Below are 17712 nucleotides of genomic sequence, written 5' to 3'. Positions count from 1 at the left end.
GACCTGAGACCTCTCACAAGGTCTCACTTCCAAGGATTCTACGTCCCCCAGCACCTCCACAATGGGAACAAGCCTTTCACACGTTAGGCCTTTGGAGACACCTAAGATCCAAACCGTAGAGGTCCTTACGGTGTTTTAAGGTGAGACGGACTTCTTTCTCATCTTTCCCCTGCCAACTCCTTGTTCCAAATGCCATGTCCACAGGAAATAGGGGGGTGGGCGTGGGGAGTCAACAGCCCTGTGTGAGATTTTATTTGCAACTTTCAAGGCCTTTCACTTTCTGACTAGATAATAAGGGGTTTTAGACGTCCAGACCATACACCAAAAATGCTGAACACACTTCTCTTTTCCTCTCCTCCAGCACTATGTGTGTGAGGGAGCAGGTGGCAATGAGGGAGGCAGAGGGCATCTGCTGCTTCCCTGGGCCTGCCCCTTCCTACTCCACTGGGGCTGGCAGAGGTGGCCAACAAATGAAGCCACCTCTGAAAGCAGGGCAGGTGCCACCGGAAAGCCAGTCAGATTCTCTCATCCTGAGGTCCTCAGCACAGTCACCGAGGGAGGAACAGTGGCCAGGACACAGTCACCCTTGACAGCACTCTGAAAATCCCTCCTGCCCAGGTCCCAGAAAAGGCCCTAAATGCCCAGAAGACTCTGTTCATCAGCTTCCCCGGTCTCCTTCTTGCAGATGCCCTTTGGCTATTGCTTAAGTAAGAGTTGCTTTTTGTGGCTTGCCCTGATGTGAGCAGATAAAATCGACCTTAAGCCAACCCGCCTCCAGATAGATCTTGCCCAGCTCCATTAACCGGGTATCCAAGGACGCAGCTGTGCACATCTTGAGCCATTTAAAGCTCTCTGACTTTGCAAAATGCCAGCTATTAAGAAAAAAAAGTAAATCATGAAAAATCCCCCATTCCCTTCAGGATTCATCATCGAGTCCTAATTTCAAGCCCATGTAGATCAGCTGCCTATTGCTGCATACATAGCAAAACACCGTGGAACTACGTGGATTAACACAGTGAGAATCTAGTACTGCCCATGCGCTCTGAGCTAGCTGGCTTCTTATCTCAGCCACGGTCTGCAGTCCTGGTCAGCTATAGTCAGTAGATGATTTCACTTCAATCTGAATTCTTTCTTTCATTTATGGATTAGTTGGCTAGGGGACAGGATCACTTGGTTATTGCCCATCCAGTGTCTCATCCTCTGGCAGGTTAGCCCAGACTTGTCGGTAAAGCTGAGCTCCAGAAAAAATAGTAGAACTGCACACAGCCTCCAAAATCTTGACCTGGAGAGATCACTTCTGGAGCACGTGGTTGTACAAAGCCGGTAAAATGCCAGCCCCAATTCAAGGTGCCGAATAGACTGTGGGTCTGGGTAGCAAGCACTGCAAAGTTATATGGCAGGAAGTCAGGAAGAGGGCAAATTAGCACCAGTTCCGTAGCAATCTACCAAGCCATGTAAAATGGGCGTGATAGTTTAACAAAATAATGACCCAGAGAGGTTAAGTTAACTTTCCAAAGACAGAGTTGTTTAACAGCACCGTGTTCTACCCTAGGTCCATCCACATTTTACGCAGGATCATTCTCAGTTGGGGTCTGGGGGCCTGTCCTGTGCATTGCAAAAGGTTTATCAGCATCCATCGCCTCTGATAAACCCAACTTCACCAACACCCACTTCACTTATGACAACCAAAAAGGTCTCCCAACATTGTCTAGCATCCCCTGGGGAGCATGCCCCCACTCTCTGGGGCCAGGATTTGGGTTTTGACAATCCCTTCCCCACAGTCCTGGACTGAAGAAAAAACACCTCTCAGCTGACTGAGAAGTGTAAAGAGGATCTGGTCCTCGGAAGGTGACCAAAGAAGCTCTCTCCTCCCTCCTCTCAACCTTTCTTTAATTGTCCTGCGTGTTTTTCCAAGGGTCTGGACCTTCAGAGGGTGTCCCAGCAAACTGCCCTTCCTTTCTGTTTCCTCAGCTCACACAGCCAGCTGGATCCAGTTGCAGTAACCGGAAACATTTGCCCTACAAGATATCAGTAGGCCTGTTTTCAATCTCAGTTAACTTGTACAGCAGTTTCTCCCATTTGCCGGCTGCTTCGGCTGCCTGCAAAAGCATGTGCTTCTTCCTTTGCTGGATATTTTTCATCCTGTGTCAATTAGCACGATGAAGGGAATCTAATAATGATGTATGGGCCGTGCCAGGGCTGAGGCCAGGAATGGCGAAGCGGAGCCCGATGCAGCCACATCCTGCTCCGCTCGCGCTGGATCTGTGTCCCCAGCCTCCACAGTGCTCAGCATGACTGTCTAGGTACGGTTTCACCTGCTACCCTCTGCTGCCCCCCCAAAAAAATAACCAAGAGACATTTTGGCGCCCCAGCAGATGAGGCCAGGAGAAGCCTAGGGATCATCCTGCTCCAGCCCCTCCTGCATAACCATGCGATCCCAGAAAGGCCAACTTGTTTATCCAAAGTCAGGCAGCCAGTTAACATCAAGTCCAAATCTTATTCCCAGCCCAAGATTTTTTTTTTAATTCTTTGCTTTTAAAACATGCTTTTTAATTTTCTCTCTAACTGCTTTTTCCTAAAGTACTTTATTCTTTATTAAGAACTAAATTCAACGATTGAGTAATTGTGCGAACAGAACTGATGGGTCAAGGGACTCTGTCTCCTCGCGCAGGTAGGGATCTGACAGTAATCCTGGACCAGCAAGTGGGGCGAGAAGCCACAGGCGCAGTCCTGACGTACCCGTCAGAACTCATGCAGTCGCGCGGAGAGATGCTCTCTTGTCAGAACGCGGATATAACTTTTCTCTCCGTAGGGGTCTCTAAAGGCCAAGATCAAGTTCAAGTTAAAAGAAAGCTTGGGGAATCCGAGACCTGGGACTTTGACATAGCTACACCCGGGACAAGAAATCTAGATATATTCAGAAGTAGCGCCATCTGGTGGTCAAAGGGCAAAGCAAGCAAGGGTCTGATTTTTTTTTTTTTTTTTTTTTTTTTTTTTTTTTTTTTTTCCAGTGTTTCCTCCAAAGAATTCTATCTATTAAGTGGGTTGGCTCTGTTTGGTGTAAAATTGAAAAGCTGGGTAAAACTTCAAAAAATATGTCTGAAAAACACGTTCATTGGAATATTAAAAGTGACATCCTTGAATGACTTTTATATTACAAAGTATATAGTATATTTTATAACATATATTATACTTTATAATATATATATTGTTCTTTGTGCATCTATCATTTGATTTTTTAAAAGAATAAGCATAGATATTTTTAATCAGGAAATATCATAATCATTTTTAAATGGGAATTATTTTAAATAATTCCTCCCTAGAACGAATCACAGAAGTACCCTTTATACTGGACCCTGAGAGGGAAAACAAGGAAGAGATATCACATTAGGGCAAAAATAATAGCAAGACTGGCAAAAAAAAAAGTTGTATTTATGGAACTCCAGTATGTAAATTGTAATGCGATTTACAAAGTGCATTAATGGTTGGTTTGCTTGAGATACCCAAACCCATGGCATGCAGCGGTGCCAGAGTTCCATTCCCATCTGTGTTTGAGCTCTGCTTAAGCCATTTTGGAATTTATTGTTGGGATAATTATGTCACTTAAATTGACTAGACACTGTGCTAGAATTGTGTCGCCCTATCGCATCTTCGCCCATGAGCCAGTACAGTAGTAATATGGATACAAAGGAAATAAATGCGCTTCCCAACCTGCCAAGCTGGGGTGTCAGACATGCCGAGTTTGTGTTTCCTGAAAATGAATTCTAAGCAACAACAGAGGTTAAGAGTGGGAAAAACTTACAGGGACAGAGACAGAGACAGAGACAGAGACAGAGACAGAGACAGAGACAGAGACAGACAGAGAGATAAGAGGGCCCCTGAAAGTAGGTTTCCAATGACCCCACTTCTTTTTTTTTTTCTTGTGGAACTGGGGATTGAACTCAGGCCCTTGTGCTTGCAAGGAAGCGCTTATTCTACTGAGCCATCTCCCCGGCCCTGACCCCACTTCTTGAAGGAAATTTTATAGAGCAAACTCATGAGGCAGATACAACAAGGGTCAAAACTATGTCAAAACAATAAGATCACAAGTACAGCCACTTATGTAATACTGCTCCGAGTGGAAGCAGGTCACTTAGCAAGTGTTCATTGAAAGAAAAAGGACTTCTCTAGGAAGGGATGGATAAGGAGATCCTGACCACTCACCTGGGTGACTGGTGTGTAGCTAGACTTTATTGGACCAGATGATACCAATTGTAATATAACTTCAATTGATTGCTTATCCCCTGGGGATGCATGTAGGTCTGGTTATTCTGTCTTCATCTTGAGGCTTGGCTTTCAACAAATGTACTGCTGCCAGCTGTAGTAGTAATGTCTTCTCATCCTCTGACTTGATTACCTCAAGATCTAGCCCTATCTAGCTGCCTATATTTCTATCTAACGTAGCTTCTAAGAGCTGACATGTCACCCCTTGCTTTGTAAGATCCTACATTGTATTTGGCTTTATATCCCCAGTGATAATCCCCAGAGTTGAGGCTCTAGAGACTTGTTCTCCCAGAGAGACAGAAACAGAGAGAGAGAGAGAGAGAGAGAGAGAGAGAGAGAGAGAGAGAGAGAGAGAGAGAGAGAGAGAGAGAGAGAGAGATCAAGTACAGAATTTGATTTGGGAAAGGGGGATGGGTGAGTGAAAAAAACATAACCTGAGGCAGCACACCTCTCACCCCCTAAACACAACATCAATGTCTCAAAATGATTCATCTAAAGCCAATGCGGCTGCACAGGCCCCCACCACCCGGGGAAGCTCCATGCCCACGCTCAGGCAGCCGGCTCACCCACTCGACAGACAGCTCCCTCTGGAGCTGTTGCACCCTCTCTCTTGCCTCTGATTTCACAGTTCCCTCTCCCACTCATGTTCAGATCCACAAAGTTTCATCAACAATCTGCTGTTTGCCAACTGCTAATTGAGAAGGGCTGTACTGCGCGATGCTTTTTAATCTGGAAGAATTTGGAAAACTTTATGAGAACCTCTGAGAAAATCAAGATCATCAGGGAGACCTTCCCCTCCAGTATTGGTTTTTCATAAGCTTTCCCGCGCCTCAATTTTCACCATTAAAGATTCATTCCTTTGGCTTAAGGCTTTAATCCTCTATTAAACGTAAATCTCACTGGTAAACTGATAGTGTTTGGGGAATGAGGTCATTCGTTAAGTTTTATCTATCACTGACACCTCATTGAGAGCAAGCTGACAGTCTTTTCAAGAGCCAGGCTTAATAAGGGAAAAGGGAGATGCATGGATAGGTACAGAGAAACTCAGCAGCAACAAGAAAGATACTCAAGGAGATAGGATCTGAGCCAACGTTTATTGAGGCATTATGCTAATAAGGAAAAGAAAAATAGCTACCTTTCACTGACTGCTTAAATGTGTCAGTTTCCATGCTGTGGTTTTTACATATAGGGGGTAATTTTCAGATGTATCTGTGTTTGTTCTTGTTGCTAAAGAGGCTCCAAAGATCAGGAGCAAATCCTCCTGTCTTGTCTTAAAAAGACAAGTAAGCCATTTGGTGCTCTGGGACTGGTTAGAGTATTTAATGTAATAAATGTCCAACAAGAGGGACTTGAACAGAGGGGAAATATTTCATCTCTCATCATAAGAAGTCTGGGGGTGCAGGCCCCAGAGGGTGAGGTCACCAAGCACTCAAGCTCCGGCTGTTCCTGGGTTCTGCTGGGCTCGCCAGATTGCCTTGGTCCTTCAACTCGTCCATTGATGGTAAGGCATCGTGACACTAGGCCAAGCAACAGGAGCTTTCTTTCATTCTTCTCTGTCTTTCCTTGTCTCTGAGCATTCAGTTACCACCATCACCTCTGCATATGCTGGTATCTTTTAAGACATGGCCATCATATCCTTGGTCCAAGATGGCAGCATCTGCATCCCAGGCAGAAGGGTGAGAGGAAGACAAATGGGACAAAGGGAAGGTATGAGCTGTGCCTTCAAGGAGGCTCTCGCAAGCTGCCGCCCACCCTTTCCGTTTAGATCCCTTTGGCCAGTATGCAACTGCCTGGTTATCCACAGCTGCGAAGCAGGATGCTAAATGTCAGCTTTATTCTAAGCATTTCCTGTGAAGCTAAAAATTCCCTGTGCATGAAAGAGGGAGCAAGTTGATACAGGGAACATCGAGAGTCTCCACTAAAGAGTCTGCACTGGCCGTGTGGTGCAGACATAGTGCCTGCCTTCTAACACGTGAGGGAAGAGAGGTTATTTTGGCTCACCACTTCAGGAGTTTCAGTCCTTGGTTGGCCAAGGCAGGAACACCATGGCAGGAAAGTATAGTGGGGCTGAGGTACTCCCCTGTGGTAGCGGGAAGCAGGACACACAGGAGCAGCCACAGAGGAGAAACGGCAGGGATCAGATGTGGCTCTCAAGGCCATGACCACACGGCTCAAGAAGATGCATCCAGAAATGTCCTTCACTGATCTCCTACATCTCTTTCAAGCCAATGAAGGTGACAATCAATGTTAACAGGTTCAAAAGACAAGCTATGACATGTCCAGCCCATCCTCGCCTGCACATGGGTCAGGAGGCAGCCGCTCGTGCACAGGAGAGAAGATGGGCCTGAGAGAGGGGGTGAGCAGAGGCACAGGCCTTGGCTCGGGAGAGAGACAAGATGTGCAAAGTTGGGTTTTCATGAGGAGAACGCACGCTCTGCCTGAACACACAGCGTCTCTGTGAGGTGCCTCAGCGGTTGGATAAGGTGCCAAGGCTCAGACAGCACTGGCCACACTTCTAGCAAGGAGAACATGCAGGAAAATAAGGAGCAGTCTCCACTTTTAGAGGAAGACAAAGGCTGGCAGCAAAGTGAGCAAAGTGCCACAGCACTGTGGGGTGGAAGGAGCGGCAGCAGCTCCAGTGGCCCCCATGGGGTACAGTCTGGGATCCTCCTTGATTTTTAAATCACAAAATAAGTTCCTTAGATTGAACACATGTTCAGGAATTGGTCTGGAATTCCCCTAAATATATCTGTGATTGAACTTCTCAGTACTCTAGTTTATAGGAGTCGAGAGCCAGATTTAATTTGATTTAAAACAAATAAATTATTCTGATGTTTCCTGCATGGGAATGTTGCCAAAAAAAAAAAAAATTAGCCATTCACTAACACTATTTTCATGGTTATAGATAACCTGTCAAGTTGTGTTCTTCACATTGTAGATGAGGAAGCTGAGATTCTTAGAAGTTAATCACTTATATAGGACCACATGCCCTGGCTAGGCCAAGATTTATGCCCATCTATCCCTGATTTCAAAGTCAATACTCTTGCTCTGGTATACATTGAAGGAAAAAGGAAGAATACACTCATACAGAAAAAAGCATTTCCCACGCCATAGCACTGCCAATAAACAATTAGATCCTGTGCGAGGTTTTTTTTATTTTTTTCTTTTTTGGTTACTATAAGATAAAACCTGAAGCCAGGTGTTTTACAAAGAAAAAAGGTATATTTAGTTCACAGCTCTGGAGTTCTAAAAGCATGGCACCAGCATCTGCTTAGTTCTGTGAAGTCTTCATACTTGACAATATACAGTGGCAGGGATACATGTGGAAGAGAGAATTACTTTCTTATTACTGGAACAAAATATTCTCAACACCCACAATGTAAGGAAGAAGAGGAACTTATTCTGGCTCAGCTTTTAGAAAATTCAATCCATAGTTGGCTGATTCCAAGGGGAAAAAAGCAGCATAGTAGAACAGCATGGTGGAAGGAAACTGCTCCCGTAGTGGTGGCCAGGAGGCAGAGAGAGAAGGGCCAGGGGGACAGACCCTTCAAGTCACACGCTGCCTCTCCCGGCCAGGCTAGGTCCTAAGAGCACATTCCACTGCTATGTGCAGCACCCTCAGAATCTATCCACTTTCCTAAAGCCCAGCCTCTGAGCACACGAGCCTTTTGGGGAATGTTCTAGACTAAACCATAACACATAGTGAGACAGCAAGTCAGAGATTAGCAAAATCCGCATTATAACAACTTATTTTTGTGGGCACTCACTCTAAGAGACCACCACTAATACCTTCCCAGGGAAAGCGCATGACCTAATTAATAACCTTCCACCAGACCTCACCTCACTTCAATGCTACCACGGTGGGGACCCAGTTTGTAGCACATAACCCTTTGGGGAGCAGAATCAAGCCATGTAGTCACTCCTGTCTGCAGATCACCAAGCACAAGGACTTGAGAGACTATCTTAAATAAGACTCATAGTGACAAGTAACAGAAATAAAATCAATATAAGAAAAAGACAGTAGTCAACTTGTTGGTATATAACAGTAAGAAATCGACATGCATTTGGCTTGGTTTACATTACAGCTGCATACAAACTATCTTTTCCTGCGTTTTAAGCCTTAATTTCTGTTTTTGGTCCCATGGTTAGGTGTGCTATCTACATGTGGTAGTAAAAGATGCCCAGGTGCTCCAGGCTAGGATTGCACTAGGTTGGTGGCCCCAGGTGAAATGAAAACATCTTTTCCCTAGAGTTTCATCAAAACTGCCAGGATCATTCTGTTTGGCCTGTCATGTTCCCATCCCTGAACTACTCACAGAAGGCAGGAAGGTGGAAGGCGGGGATTTGTGTCATGTTTCTACCACTGGAGTGAAAGTAGTAGGACTTTCCAAAGGGGAAATCTGAGTGACTTTCTTGACTACATAGAGGTGTGGGCAGGCTGCAACATTCCGCAGGCACTGCAGAGAGCAATGCAGAGCACACACGTGCAAGTGTGCATGTGTGTGTCTGTGCACACACAGCTCTCTCAGGAGCTGCAAAGGCCAGCAAGTCAGCCAGCTCTGTGCCTAGCAGGATGTAGTAAGAAGCATGCCAAGAGCTGCTCCACAGAGCTCATATTTTAAGCCCCTACAAAGGCTTTCTCCATAGAGGAAAGCACTCCACCACCAGCAGGAGTTCAAACCTGTTGAGCACTCCACTTGCTTCCCCTTGTCACTTGGCAAATGGGAGACTTTCCAGAGCTTGAGGACAACAGAGTTTAGGGACAACCACTCCCTTTTCAACCCATGACTATGAAACCAGTGAGCTGTGCCTACTTCACAGCTGTGGCACAGAAATGGGTGGGGATGCATTCAGTCTCCATTCTGAAGTGGAAGGGGTACTTGGGAATGGCAGCCACAAGATCTAAGCTGCCAGAGTGCTTATGAGACTTGTACATTTGCAAGGCTGTAGCAGCAACTTCTGTCAATCAGTCAAGTGGCATCTCAGAAGGCATATGACACATCCATGTCATTTTCTCAAATGAAAGGATTTGACACTGTCCCATGAAAGTGCAGACACTCCACCTCCACAGATGATCTCTGCGTTCAGTGGCCAGGGCCCACTCTCTGTAAGAACCAGTCAGGGAATGCACAGTTTTGCCTCCATCTGTAGAGTCTCCAAGTGTTGAATATTCTCCAAATATTAAATCACTCTATTTCTTCCTAGATTCCTAGCACTTCCAACTTCCCGAACCTAACAACCAGATTTTCACCATTTTAGAATTTGCAGATTTCAGATCCTTGGAAGAGATGGACAACATTGATGGAACGGACAAGTGTAAATAATGTCGCTCATTGGCCTAAACAAAAGTCAATTTTGTGGAATTGAAGGTGAGGCTTTGTGTGATACCTTGCTCTTGGCTTCATCTTTTCTTTTCTGCTCCTGTCAGGGGTTTTGCTTCACTGTCTTCATCTACTTACCTTTCCTGTGGTATGACCAGTATCCCTGAAAGTGAAATTAAGTTCTTTCTAGAAAGAGATGGTGTACTAATAAGCACATCCTCCTGGAGCTGCTTTCAGTGGGCTTGTGCCAGCATATACACAGATACTCAAGCCAGAAAGGCGGTAGTCGTGCATCTCTACTCTCTCTTCAGCTCATTCTATTAAACAATATTATTTTTTCCATATCTAAGTATTCATCCAACTGTCCATCCTTGATGCTGTTGTTGCTGCATAGAAAAGATTTCAGTGGTCCTCCACTCCAGTCTTGCCTTTCTTCAATCCCAGCCAGTCAGCCAGTTGGCCAGCCAGTACTGGTGCTTGCACAATCCACCCTAGAGTCAGATCCATCACATTTTCATCTGCCCCAAATTCTCCTGTGGGCCTCTCCCATTCACAGTAATGTTTTCTTGTAATCTTCCAATAAGCTGTGAAGGGCATCAAGAGTGCCTTGTGACCAAAGCAATCAAAGTACCTGCAATGCAGGGCTTCCATTTGGGTTTAAATTCGAGGCTGTTAGAGTGGGGTGGCACAGGCAGTAAGGGCAAATGTTCATGACTTTCCCTTCAAAAACTTTTATTTCCCAAGATTTTGAACAAAATACCACAAACTGGGTGGCCCAACAACCGAAATTAATTTTCTCACTGATGCAGAGGTCAGAAATCTAGGACCAAGCTCTTGGTATGGTGATTTCTTCTCAAGTTTCTTTCTCTGGCTTGTATCTGGCCAGGTTTTCATTATATCTTTACAGTGTCTTCCCTGTAAGTGTGTCCATCAAAACTTTCTCTCCCAGGCTGGGAATGGTGGCACATGCCTACAGTCATAGCACTTGGACAGCTGAGGCAGGAGGACCTTCAGCCAGCCTGGGCTACCTAGTGAGCTCAAGACCAGTCTGAGCTACATAGCATGACCCTGCCTCAAAAAGAAAAGAAAAAAAAAAAAAAACCTTTCTCTTCTTATAAGAAACCATCATATTTGATTAGTGCCCATGCTAATGACTTCATTTTAACTTAATTATCTCCATAAAAACCCTCTTTAAATATTGAACTGTAAGTTTCAGGGTTTCAATATACAAATATTTTTGGTATTTTGGTAATGGGACACAATTATTCCATCACAGAGTGTCTTCTAAATAAAACTTTAATTCCTCCTGACCTGTCCTATGGTCCTTCAAAAATAAGAATGACAGAGTAAGATGATAAAAAAGGACTATGAAACAGGGGTGAATAAAAGGCATAGAAAATCTGCCCCAGGCTGTGGGGAGAGAGGAATGCCATGGAGTGACAAAGAATGACGAAGAGGATGGGAAATTAAGAACGAGCTTTGTGAGAGGTCACTGTGGACTCAGGCTTGGTTGTTTCCTTGGTTATTTGTTTGTTTTGTCTCCACTGTTTCTTAGAAACATGAACAAAATCATTTTGCTTCTCGGTTGGGTATTATGTTAAACAAATCAGTAGGGAAGCAAAAGGCAGATAATTTGATATCTCTTGAGTCCCTTCTATTGCTCATTAAGTGCAGTATAAGCTGTACATGACCAACGCAGCCAGTTTTCCTCCCAGCCACGGCTTTGTCACCTGTGCTCAGCACTCAGGTGGGATCATCACCGATGGCTGTCACCTGGCTCAGCAAGAGGCTCCAACATGAGAAGGAAACTGACCAGAGGCAGGATGCAAATGTCAGTCCTCTCATTGCACGCTCCATTTTATGTGAGGACAGAACTGGATATGCCAGTTTGTGGTCTTTACTCACATGTCCCAATCTCTCACTTCTGCGTAGTTTTTCAATCAGCACAAAAAGTCAAATTTGATATCAAAATGCACAAATGATTCAACTTCCTCCACAGTAAAGGTTTGGAGCTACTTGGAAATGATACCTCTTATAGACTGCACATCTTCGACCTCAACTCCTCCCCTAACTCCAAAGGCAACTGGACCTGTCTTTATGAAGCTTGTGGAAACCTTATCTCTTTCACACACTTTCTAGATAGGAAAAGTGAGCTGGTGATTGTGCACCACTCTAGGCACACTCAAAAGATTGACTACACAGTGGAAGGCCATCTGTGTGTGGCTGGCCACAGAGAAGCCACTTGACCTTTGGGACACATCACTGTCCTTTGGAGAACTAACAGGTCCCACTTGTTGTCTACCTCCTTAACTTCTATTCATGAAGTCTTTCCTGTTCCAGAAACACCAAACTCCCCTTTTTATTTCACTACACACAAACTCCACTTTTTATTTCTCTTCTGTATTTCTTGGGTCAGATGGTCCTGACTCCCTGCCTACCACCACTTTGTACCAACGTCTTTACCATGTGAATGCTCTGGGAGAAGCTTTGATCAAGAAGCTTCCTTCTGTTGTGGTACTGACCACACTGTCTTAGAAACATCTGCTTCTGAAGTGAACTACACTGACACAGGTGCTACACAAGCCCAGGGGCTGTACTGCGTTAACTCATTATACATCCCTAATATGCAACCTGGTTCTTAAAAATTGGTAAAACCATGTGAATTGCCAATATTTTATCCCTCTGGGATTTCAACCAGTTGATATCAGATACTCGGGACACCTGAAAATCTCAAGAAGTTTCACCTTTATCTCTGGCTGGATGGGGTCCCTTAATCCCCAAGTGCTGAGAAGCTAAGCCAGTGGTTCCTACTGTCTCCATGTGCAGTCCTCAAGAAGCAGGCTGAAGGGGTGCTGATCAAAGGAGAGTTTGTCCCCATCATTATCAGAAAAAGTGCTGATGCCGACAAGTGATGGAACCAGCAAATGTCTGATTTTTCTAGAAAGACCATCAGTTGTTTGTCTTTTTACAAGACTCATAATGATTACAGAATGTACTGCAAAGAAAAGACTTCAGCAAAAATAAAGTGCACTTGTTTCCTAAGGCTCTCAGACCAAATTGCAATGGGAAGTCAGAGAAAAGCTTTGGTGGTTTGTTTTAGCTACCAGATGTATTTCCAGCAAAAGCCAACCCATTCTATGGCTAGTAGAGATCAGTCTGGAAGGCATCTTCCCTCAGTGTACGTAAGGATAATGCTTTAAATGGCCATTGAGGATGGATCGCTAGGGGGGAATGCCACTGTGTTCCTCATAGCTGGGGTATGGGTTTGGAAACTGATGTCAACAGGGCAAGAGTGATGATGCTGAATCAGTCCATGAGATCAACTTAAAAAATACCTATTAAAATATTTTAGGGACCAGGGAAATAGCTCAGTGGATTAAGTGCTTGCTTGGCAAGCGCAAGGTTAGAGTTTGATCCCTGGTGTCACTAAATAAATAAAATATTTTAAATTATACCCTCACTGTTACACAGTTAGTCTAACTTCTTTTAGGCAATCTCTATAAGTTATACAGTAATTTTGGACACTGCATCAGTGTACATCAAAGAAGGAAAAAGACACAGAACTGTGTGCCCATACCTGCTGCAGCAGATCTAGAAGGTGTGTGGGGATAAGGATCTGACAGACTCGTGGAGAAACTAACCCAGTTACTTCAAGATTTTATTCTGTTTCATAAGCATAGTGCTTATTATGAGCTAGGCTTTATTTTACATGTTTATCAAATATTACTTTCTTCAATCCCCTGAACTGTATGAAGCAGGTACTGTCATCATCCAGCTTTACAAATGCAGAGACTGAAATGACAAAAGTGGAGTACCTACCCCAGGGCCACTTCTAATCAGCCTTAGAGCTGAGACTAGGTGTTCCCAAGGCCATGTTTTTGACCATGTACACTGACATTCCAGTGATACACTCCCCAGATGTTTTCTCTTTCTTGTTCATTGTTTGTGTAGTAGATATTTGATAATAAAACTATGGAAAACCTTTTTAAAAATCTGTAAGGAGGCTTTACTGAGAAAGAACAATATTACAAAGAACTCTCTCATGTAAAAAATTATGTGAGCTCTCTACAAAAGGGAGATGCCCCTTAAAATATCACATGATGCCACTTTCACCTTATCAGCATGGCAAGAATTAGGCAGTTTGATCATATCAAGGGGGGGGGAACTTTCATACATTATTCATCAGGGAATAAATTCATATAATCTCTATGATGAGAAATGTGTCAGTACATATCAGAATTACAAAAGCCCATAGCTTTTGACCTAGCAAATTTGATTCTGGAAATTTATTCTACAGATACACCCACAGAGGAGCAAAATGACCACAAGGTTTTCCAGAGAAACAGAACCAATGGGATACACAGAGATGAGCAGCAAGAGCCTCGTAATGAGAACTGTCTCACATGACTGAGGAGGCTGAGAAGGCTACAAGAGGCTACACCCTGGGAACTGGAGAAACAGGGAACCTGGGAGCTTCCCAGGGTAACAGCCTAAGTCCCAGGGAATGAAAGCTCAAGAACCGGAAAACCTAAAGTCCACAGGAAGAAGAAGATGAACCTCACAGCCCAAGAAGACACGCAATTACTCTCTCTTCCACCTTTTTCACTCTATCTGTCCTCTCGACAGACTAGATGACATGCACCCATATGGGTGAGGAGGATTTTATTCAGTGTGCTTATTCAAATCCTCCTATCTTCTGGAAACACCCTCCTAGGAACACCCAGAAATAATATTTTACCAGCCATCTAGGAATCCCTTAGCCCTATCAGGTTTATACATAAAAACAATGATCACAATGGATGTATGAACAATGCATGTGTTGCTGCACTGTTAATATAGAAACAAGAAAAAGAATAACCTAAATTTACATCAAAGGGCTCTACCTAAATAATTTATAGTATATTCATGGAATAGACTGTTATGTACTAGCAGAAAAGTATTAAGTATGTAGTGATGCGGAATTTTCTCAATATATAATAGGGGCAGAAGAAAAACTGCTATTTATGCACAATATCACTTTTGTGAAATTCTATGTATGTATTTATGCAAACAAAGTAAAAGGTATGTTTATCAGAAGTTTAAAAGTTTTTATCAAGAGTGCAAGAGACGGGCCGGGGAGATGGTTCAATGGAATAAGCGCTTCCCTGGCAAGCGCAAGGGCCTGAGTTCAATCCCCGGTTCCGAAAAAAAAAAAAGAGTGCAAGAGTTATTTAGATGATAGGATTACTACAGGGATTTGCTCTCCTCTGTCTCTCTGTCTCTCTGTCTCTCTCTCTCTCTCTCTCTCTCTCTCTCTCTCTCTCTCTCTGTTCAGATCTTAGAAAACTTCCTTTGGCAAATATTCCCATAAACACAGACATTTCTGAAGCGAAAACTTCCCAGAAATGTCAGGCCCTACCTTCCCACTCTACAGAGGACTAAAATGAAGCCCAAGTTGATTAGTACCAGAATCTAGATAGGAATCTAGGGGTTTTTTTCCCCCAACATGAAAAGAACCCAAACCAAAAAGGCTCCTGTCATCATTGAGCATCTGCCTTTACCACAACTGAGACATTTTTTATCAAATCTTTCCCACCTCTCCCTGTTGCACCCCACCTCAGGAAGGGAATCTTTTGTGCTAAGTAGAAGTGAAAAGTTCATTTCAAAAGGTGAAGGCTGCTTGAGAACCCAAGTGTGGTCTTTCTAATAGTGGAGGGTGACGCACTCTCAGTCTAATTCCTATTCATTTGTGGTGCTTATTAGAGTGTCTGAAAATATAAGCTGAGTAATTGGAGCGTTAGAATTGATTAATTGAAGTAGGCTTTTGGTGTAAATACACCTGGAGAGATTTCTCAAGGTGGAATTGCATTCTCTAGTAAAGGTTCAGAGAAATTCCAAGCTCTGAGCATGGCAATAAGGATAGCACAGTGGTTTTAAAATAGGACTACAGCTGGGCAAGGCAGTGCATGCCTATAATCCCAGGTTTTGAAAGGCTGAGGCAAGAGGATCATTGTGAGGTCAAGACTAGCCTGAATAGTGAGTTCAAGGCCAGCTGGAACTGCACAGTGAGACCCTATCTCAAAAATAAGTAAATAAATAAATAATTAACTAATTAAATAGGACTTCAAATTTTTTATGTCTCCCTTTAAGAGGAGGGCCTTGTGTGCCTTCCCCTTAAATCTAGGAGGATTTGTGAATGGCTTGACTTACAAAGTATGGCAGAAAGAATACCATGCCATCTCTAAGCAGGTCATAAGAAGACATACAAGAATCCAAAATGTAAAGTTCCCCTAGTGGCCCGCCAAGATGGAGGCAGGAGAGACCGAAGCTGAGGCGGTCATCTGAGAGGGCCTGGCTGAGGTGGCAAATGTCATAGAACCTATAGGTCTGCAGGAGGAAGCAGAGCTGCCAGCCCAGGTCTTGGCTGAATTTGTGAGGAACTCGAGGAAGACAAGCTACTCTGTAGCCAGCTTCAAGTAGTAGATTTTTTACAGAATTTCCTGGCCCAGGAGTACATTGCCCAAGGCCTGGATCCCTCAGCTCCTGAAGACACAAGCCTACAGAAGGCCACTGCAGCCACGGAGGAATGGAAGGACCTTAAGGCCACTTACCAGGAGCATGGGGAGGCCATAAGAAGTACCCTGACTGAGGCCTTGCCTGAAGTGGAAGAGGCCCAGTGGAAACACGTAGAATTCCAGGAGGCCATTGAGCAGCTCCAGGCCAAGAAATAAGTGGCTGTGGGGAAATTCAAAATAGCCTAGAAGCAGAGGCAATTATGACAAGAAAAGCATGCAGGGTCTGGCAAAGTTTCTGCAGAGGTGAAGGAGTGACAGACTGGAACTCAGCAGAGTCTTGAGCTGCTGGATCAAGAACTTGCAGCTCTGAAACAACAGGCAGGCCAGGAGCAGGATAAACTTCAGAGGCATCAGACCTTCCTTCAGCTGCTGTATACCCTGAAGGGGAAGCTGCCAGTCCCTGAGGCTGAAGGCCATGGTACCCCAGGAGCTGCCTCTCTACTTGGCTCTCCCTCAGGATGAGTCCCAACAGCTGTCTCTCTCAGAACACTGGAGAGAGACAGAATGGGAGATGGAGAGAGAAGCTGGGAACTTACCGAGACCTCACCCACTGGCCACACTGTACTTGTCCAAGGTCAAAGACCTTTTAGTCCATGATAGCGGTGAACTCACCATGGTATCCTGGAGGAAAATAGCATGGGCAAGAAGGGTCCTAGAACAAGTCAGGTCCTAAATTACAGATGTTGGAGACAGGGAAACCTGTGTTCTACTTCTGTCTGCATTTGAGCTCCTCTGCTCAAGTGGGAAGGAGAAAAGACCTTACAATATGGGGGAATCTTAGCACTTCATGCCCTTGCCAGGTACACCAAGGCCACCCCTCCTCCTTGTTTTCAGAAGGACAGATTATGAAATCTCCAGTACGACCTGATTTCTGACCTTGACCTGGACTGAGGGAGTCTTAAGCAAAAACCCTGGTCCTTTGTTACCTGTTTGTTCTCCTTCATGTGTCAGTGGGAAGTACTGAAGACAGGCAAAGGTGATTAACATTTCAGAAGCTGGAACTGGTGTGATTGGAAACCACGAATATAGCCAAAGGTCTCAGGAATTGCTTTGCCAAATCTGCATGCTACAAACATGCTGAGCTTAGTGCTTTATGCAAGTGATAACATGTAAAAGATAAGATATATTTGCTGATCAAAATGTTTGTTGAATCCCTGCTTTGTGCTAAGGGCCTTTGCTCTGAACTGGAAGAACTCTACCAGTGAGCTTATCCTGTTTCAGGTTGGCGTAGCAGTGCACACCTGGTATCTTTTGTATTAATCTATCTAGTACTTTACTTGAGCTCCCTTTTCAGGTGTTGACTCATTTTAGATTTAACTGTGGCTGTTGTGTGATCCACTGTTGTATGTTGTTTCATTGATTTCTAGTGATACCTTGATCATTTCTTCTCTTCTAAGTATGTATGGAAAAGTGCTATTTTTGTAAATTCTTATTTTTGGAAAATAATAATACCTTAGTTTCATATTCTTATTTTCTCAAACACTTAAGGTTAAAAAAATTTAAAGAAGAAGAAGAAGAAGAAGAAGAAGAAGAAGAAGAAGAAGAAGAAGAAGAAGAAGAAGAAGAAGAAGAAG

General features: G+C 44.1%; 1 pseudogene; it reads left to right on the top strand.

Annotated features, from left to right (window-relative positions):
• Positions 1-15869: 15869 nt before the first annotated feature.
• Positions 15870-16600, top strand: LOC101583751 (annotated as a pseudogene).
• Positions 16601-17712: the final 1112 nt, after the last annotated feature.

Source organism: Octodon degus, unplaced genomic scaffold (assembly GCF_000260255.1).
Source record: "Octodon degus isolate 3935 unplaced genomic scaffold, OctDeg1.0 scaffold00200, whole genome shotgun sequence".
Lineage (NCBI taxonomy): Eukaryota > Metazoa > Chordata > Mammalia > Rodentia > Octodontidae > Octodon > Octodon degus.
This window is presented reverse-complemented; position numbering and strand designations above follow the sequence as displayed.